Below are 7727 nucleotides of genomic sequence, written 5' to 3'. Positions count from 1 at the left end.
GAGTGCCCCTTCCCATTCTGTGATTTTAGGGTCTTGGGTTGGGGGATTCTTTTGTTCTTCTGATATCCCATGAATGAAACACACCAGCCATATATGCCAACAGGTTTGGACACCTTTTGCCAGGTCTATGGTGCTGGTGCTTAGTAGAGCATCATCGAACTCAAGAGTACTTACCATTTTTAATCTGAGTGCTGATCCCAGCACAGACTGCCTTTTTGTTCCCTAAATCTGGTTAGTATCAAACCTGAGTGTGGCCCATAATCACATTCTCAGTTTTATTCCTTTTTATCATCATGTCTCTCCTGGTGAAGAGGATGAAGAAACCTTTGCTGATTAAAAATGAATAAAACATCTCTCTCTGCATTGAAAGGTAGAACCAAAGCAGCAAATACTTCAATGGGTCTATAATCTCCTTCATTGTGGTGAGGCCTCCTTCTACCTGTGCAGATTGCCATCTCTCATTCTGTGCAGTGCTCACCCACATCATTCCATAAATCCTTCACAGAAGATATTTGCAATGTCTTGGGGTTCTTCCTCTGTTTTTTTAAAAAATATTTTTGGATAACAATGCAATACTCTCTTAGTGATAAAGAAAATAAACTTGTATGATATACAGATATATGGATGACCCATCTCCCTTTCCAGTCACATATACTTTATTCCCCTTTAAATAGTATTTTATTTTTTTCCTAATTACATATCAAGAAAATTTTTAGTATTCATTTTTACAAGATCTTGCATTCCAAGTTTTTCTCCATCCCCTCTTCTGAAAATGGTAGGCAGTTTGCTATAGTTTATACATATGCTATCATGTAAAACATATTTCCATATTCATCACAGTTGTGGAAGAAGAAACAGATCAAAAGGAAAAAAAAAACATGGGAAAGAATAAAGTAAGTGAAAAAAAAGCTTTGGTCTGCATTCAGAGTCCCTCAGTTCTTTATCTGGATATGGATAGCATTTTCCTTCATGAGTCCTCTGTACATGTCTTGGATCATTGTGTTGCTGACAAGAGCCAAATTATTCATAGTTGATCATCTTGTGATATTGCTGATACTGTATACAGTGTTTTCCTGGTTCTGCTCATTTCACTTTGCATCAGTTCATACAAGTTTTTCCAGGTTTTTCTGAAATCTGCCTGCTCGTCATGTCTTATTGCACAATAGTATTACATTACATTCATATGCTACAGCTTGTTCAGCCATTCCCCAAATGATGGACATCCTCTCAGTCTCCAATATTTTGCCACCACGGTCATGGCCACTATAAATATTTTTGCACATGTAGGTCCTTTTCCATTTTTTATGATCTCTTTGAGATACAGACCCAGTAGTGGTATTGCTGGATCAAAGACTATGCACAGTTTGGTTGCGCTTTGAGCATTTTTCCAAATTACTCTCCAGAATGGTTGGATCAGTTCACAATTCAACTCATGCAATGCATTAGTGTCCCAGTTTTCCCATATCCTCTACGGTATTTATCATTTTCCATTTTTTATCATATTAGCCAATCTGATTGGTGTGAGGTGGTATCCCAGAGTTGTTTTAATTTGCATTTCACTGATCAAAAGTGATTTAGAACACTTCTTCATATGCCTATAGATACCTTAGATTTCTTCATCTGAAAACTACATGTTCATATCCTTTCGCCATTTATCAATTGGGAATGCCCATTTATTCTTGGTGATAAATTTTGCACCAATTATTAAGTAATGTTTATCACTGGTCATTTTTGTGTTGTATAGTTATACTGGATGAAGGGGATATTTTCAGACATTAGATATGGTGTTTTTGGTTAGGCAATCAGGGTTAAATGACTTGCCCAGGGTCACACAACTACTAAGTGTCAAGTGTCTGAAGTCAGATTTGAACTCAAGTCCTCCTGATTCCTGGGCTGATGCTCTATCCACTGTGCCACCTAGCTGCCCCTACTGATGTGTTATTAATCTCTCCTGCCCATTCCCCACCATTTATACTATATTCTTCTTTAAAGCCTTTGACACTGTTCATCACCATCTCCTCCAGAATATTGTCTCCTCTCCATATTTCTCCATCCTTTTATTTCTTTGTTTTCCTTTTCTCTCCTTGTTCTCCTCCTACCCATGTGACTGCTCCTTCTTACAGGCCTTTGCTGAATCTGCATACAGGTCACTCCCACTAACCCTGTATGTCCTCCTTAGAATATGAGCTCCTTGAGAACAGAGACTGACTTACTTTTCTATTTGTATTCCCAGCCTTTAGTATAATTCTTTGTACATAATAAGTGCGTAATAAATTATTTTCATTCATTTGCAATTTTGGTCCATGGACCAAGTACTATAGGGTATGCACTGGGAACAGGATGCAGGGGAGGCTCCCACACATCATGGTAACTTTTAAAGACAAACTTGCTCAGTGGGCAGGGTGGTGAGTGCCTTCATGATAGACCTCTGGGCTTGTTGTTCCACAACTCCTTGTGGCCCCATTTGGTGTTTTCTTGGCAGAGCATTTCTTTTTTTAAGCTCATTTTACAGATGAGGAAACTGAGGCAAACAGGGTTGAGTGACTTGCCCAAGGTCACACAGCTAGTAAGTGTCTGACTTCTGGTCACCAGGCCTTATTGTGGAGAGAGATCATAGGATACCTTGAAGAAGCTGCTGGAGAGGCTGCCACCAGAGGAGGGAGCATGGTAGGATCAGTCCAAGGACTTGCTCACCTGCAGTATGGCTGCTTGGGAAGAGGAAACATTATTGAGTAGCATGACTTTGATCTCTCTGGGTTTTCCTCCTGTCTACCTGACCATTTCTTCTGTCTCCTCTTCTGCCTCTTCATCTGTGTCATGCTCATTGACTATGGGTGTTCTCCAAGACTCTGTCCTGGGCCTTTTTCTCTTTCCACTTGATGTGCTCTCACTGGGTGATCTCATCAGCTCGCATAAGTTCTATCATTACCTCTCTGCTGATATTTTCTTCATCTATATGTAGTCTGCCTCCTAAATAATGGTTGGATCTCACCACTTACCTCCTGGGTGTCTTGAAATGGATGTCCCAGAGGCACCTCACACTTAATGTGTCCAAAGCAGAACTTCCCAACATCTCTCTTACTATTGAAGTCACCGCCGTCTTCCCTGTCACCCAGACTCACAATCCTGGCGTCATCCTTGGCGCCCCCTTCTCCCCACATGTGCACTCTGTTGTCACATCCTGTCTTTTCTACCTTCACAACATTTCTCACATCTCTCCCCTTCTCTCTACTCACAAAGCCGCCATCTTGGTGCAGGATCTCATCATTTCTCACTGGGACTATGGCAAGAATCTCCTCATTGGTCTCCCTTCTTCAAACCTCTCCCCACTCCATGCCGTCATCCATTCATCTGCCAGAGTGACTTTCCCAAAGTGTGGGTCGCACCTACCACTCGTGAACTCCAATGGCTCCCTCTTACCTCTAGGACTGAATTTGTTTGGCATTTAAAGCTCTTTATAATCTGGCTCTTTCCTATATTTCCAGTTTCCTTATGTGTTACTTTCCTTCATGTAACCTATGGTCCAGCTACACTCACATATTTGCTGTTCCTCATAAAGGGTATTCCATTTCCTGACTCAGTGATAAAGTTTAACTAATGGTATCGCTGGACTGAGTCTTCTTGCCCCAGTCTTCTTACATCTTACAGGTTAGGACCGCAGGCGATGCCATAGTACATAGAGTGCTGGGCCTGGAATCGGGAAGAGTCATCTTCCTGAGTTCAAATCCAGACTCAGATCCTTATTACTAGCTGTGTGATCCTGGGCAAGTCACTTAACTCTGTTCGGTCAGTTTCCTCATCTGTAAAATCAGCTGGAGAAGGAAACGGCAAACTGCTTCAGTAGCCTCGTCAAGAAAACCCCCAATGGGGCACAGAGAGTCAGACATGACTGAACCACTGAACAAGAAACATAACCTGTCCAGGTATTCTGCATTAACGGAACTAGCCTCCTTGCTGTTTCTTGCTGTGAACAAGACGCCTCAGCTCCTGACTTGGCACTTTCACTGGCTGTCCGCCATGCCTGGACTGTTACCTCAGCTTCAGCTTCCCTGTCGTCTTCTTCTAAGACTTAGCTCAAACCCCGCCTTCTGCAGGAAGCCATTCTCTGTTCCCTCCTCTGCTAGTGTCTTCCCTCTGAGACCACCTCCCGTTTACACCATATTTACACATTGTCTCTCCCTTTAGAATGTCAGCTCCTTGAGGGTAGGGACTATCCTTTTGCCTTTCTTCGTATCTCCGTTTTTATCACATTCTCTTCTCTGTCCTACTTCTAAATTCCTTTGGATTTGAGAACCAAGCCCCCTCTACTTCTGACACTTCCTTCAGTGCCTGAGGCCTCCTCACTGTAGAGTAGCCCACCACCCCCATGGCCCACTCACCATGGAATTTCCCTCCACAATGCCTGCCCCTCTTCTCTCATTGGGGAGTTCCTTCTAGGACCTCCATTTTGTGGGGGGGGGGGGGCAGGGGCTGGCCTCCCTTTGTTCTCCTAGGAGGCCGTATTACCCTGAGCCAGATACATTTATCCCCATCTCCATCACTACTCCCATTTTCAACTCCCTTTTGTGTGTTGTCTTCCTTTATTGGAATGTGAGCACCTCAAGGGCAGAGATTATCTTTCTTTTTGCTTGTATTTGTATCTCCAACAGTTTATGCAGTGCCTGGTACATAGTAAGTACTTAATAAATGCTTATTGCAAAACTATCTGGTACTGGATAAGAAATAGAAAGGTGGGTCAGTGGAACAGAGTAGACATATACACATAGTAGTAAATGATTATAGTAACTTTGTGCTTGACAAATGTAAAGATTTAAGCTTTTGGGATAAGAATACAATATTTGGTAAAAAAAATTATTGGGAAAACTAGAAAGCAATCTGGCAGAAATTGGGTAACAGATCAATATCTCACATCATTTACCAAGATAAGGTCAGAACAGATACATGACCCAGATATAAAGGGAGATATCATAAGAAAATTAGAAGAACATGGGACATATTACCTATTAGATTTATGGATAGGAGAATTTCTGAATAAACAAGAGATAGAATTTTGAGATGCAAAATGGATCATTTTGATGACATTAAATTAAAAAGATTTTGTACAAATAAAGCCAATGTAGCCAAAATTAGAAGGAAAGCTGAAAATTGGTGGGAGGGAAATTTTATAGACATTTTCTTGGATAAAGGTATCATATCTCAAGTACATAGAAAACTTTGTCAAACTTATAAGAATGACTCATTCCTCAGTTGATAAATGGTTAAAGGATATGAACAGGCAGTTTTTGGATGAAGAAATCCAAACTATTTATAGTCCTATGAAAAAATGCTCTAAATCATTGTTGATTAGAGAAATGCAAATTAAAACAATTTTGAGATATCATCTCATACCTATCAGATTGGTTAAAATGATAGAAGGGGAAAATGACAAATGTTGGAGAGGATGTGCAAAAATTGGGACATTAATACACTGCTGGTGGAACTGTGGACTGATCCAACCATTCTGGAGAGCAATTTGGAATTATACCCCAAGAGTTAAAAAACTGTCTATACTTTTTGACCCAGCAATTTTTTTCTGTTTCCCAATTAAAAAAAATTGTCTGTTCTATTTGTTTGTTTAGTTTTTGTCTGTTTCTCAAGGTGATTAGGCAAAAAAGAAAAAGAACCTGTGTGTTCTAAGATATTTATGTCATCTCTCTTTGTGGGGGCAAAGAACTGGAAATTGAGGGGGTGCCCATCAGTTGGAGGATGGCTGAACACATCGTGGTATATAATTGTGATGGAATCCTAGTGTGCTATAAGAAGCAACGAGCTGATTGATTTCAGAAAAAACATAGAAGACTTGCATGAAATAATGAAAAGTGAAATGAGCAGAACCAAGAGAACATTGTATATAGTAAGAGCAATGCTGTTCAAAGAATAATAATAACCAGGTTATTCTGAGTATTGCAAATACTTAAATCAACTACAAAAGACCTAGGAAGGAATATGCTATCCACCTCCAGAGAAAGAACTGATAAATGGAAGTATGCATAGTACAGTTTTATATATGTTTGTAAATCTGTGTCAAATGGTGGCCTTCTCTAGTGAGAGGTGGGGAAGGAGGGAGTTAGTTTGGAATTTAAAACAGAACAAAAATAAATAGATAAAAAAATTTTTAAAATGCTGATTCCCTTCTTGGAACATGTTGTTCTAACACTCCTTGTAACTTCATTTGGGGTTTTCTTGGAAAAGATACTGGAGTGGTTTATCATTTCCTTTTCCAGTTCTTTTTTTTTTAAACAGATGAAAGAGGATTAAGTGACTTTCCCAGGGTCACACAGCCACTAAGTGTCTGAAGCCAGATTTGAACTCAGGAAGATGAGTCTTCCTGACTCCAGGACTGGCCTATGTCTACTGTGCCACCTTGCTGCCTGTGCCGTATCCTAATAAAAGCTTAGACTGACTGACTAAATGGATGGTTATATGGCAAATCTGCCAGTACAAGGAAAGATGCAAGATAACTCCCTCCAGAAAAAATACTAACAAGGTGCCTCGATGAGTATTTGTCAGGCAGCCAGTCAACAGGGACTTATTAAGTCCTTACTATGTGCCAGGCACTGTGCTAAAACCTTCTGATCAAGGAAAAGCAATTATATGGTTCCTGTGCTTTCTGGGGACCCCCAGCAAAGAAGCAAAGGCTGAAATCAGCCGTAGAGTTTCCTTCCAAGAGCTTCTAAAAGGTATACTCTGTCTTGCTCAGGGCTTATGAGCCTAGTCTCATGCCAACCATCTGTGCTATGCATGTGCCAATGTCCCCTGGTCAGGTTGTGAGAGAGGACAGCACAGAATGGCTGCCCAGGTTTCCCCTCTTACGCAGAAAGCGTTCCCTGAGGGATGCTTTCCCAGCTTTCCCATTCTCAGGGATTCTAGTGCAATGATGGGTGGGGAAAAATAGTCAGACCCTGTCTATCTCTGCTCCCAAATGGACACTTCAGCCTCTCTGAGCATTACATTGGGATGAGAGGGCTGAGGGTTAGCAACCCTGGATTCAGAGTGGGGAGAAGCCTCAGGCTGGCTTAGCCAACCCCTGCATTTTTACAATGGAGGAAACCAAGGCCCGAGGAGGTGAAGTGACATGCCCATGGTCATACAGGTAGTGAGCATCAGAGACAGAATGGGAACCCAGCTCCAGTGATTGTCCCACTGTGCCATGATGCCTCTGGTCCCTCTCTGTCTCTCCCTTTCTTTCTCCCTCCCTCCCTCCCTCCTTCTCTCTCTCTCTCTCTCTCTCTCTCTCTCTCTCTCTCTGTCTCTCATCTCTCTCTGTCTCTGTCTCTCTTTCCCCTTTTCCTTCTCTTCTTCTCCCTTAACCTCATCAGTTCCCATGTTGTAAATTACCATTCTCTTCCTGCCCTGACTCTTCATCTGGTTTTTAAAAATGTTCCATCGTTACCAGCACAGTCCTCTGGCCATCTGTCTGTTATCCTTTATGCTTTGATACTTGACTGACCTATCTCCATGGATTTAATTATCATCTCTATGCAGATAATTTCCAGACCTATATATCTATTCCGAGTTTCTCTCCTAAGCTCCAGTTTCATACCGCCAATCGGACATCACCCGCTGGGGACCTCGCCAACTGGATGTCCCACCGCGATCTCAAACCCATCACACTCGAACCACACGAGCTCATTGTCCTTTTCCCCAAACTCTCCCCTCTACTCTTCTTTCATCCGTACCCCATTCTC

This window comes from Trichosurus vulpecula, chromosome 2 (genome assembly GCF_011100635.1).
Source record: "Trichosurus vulpecula isolate mTriVul1 chromosome 2, mTriVul1.pri, whole genome shotgun sequence".
NCBI lineage: Eukaryota > Metazoa > Chordata > Mammalia > Diprotodontia > Phalangeridae > Trichosurus > Trichosurus vulpecula.
The sequence above is the reverse complement of the archived record's forward strand: the minus strand, read 5'-3'. Positions refer to the sequence as shown.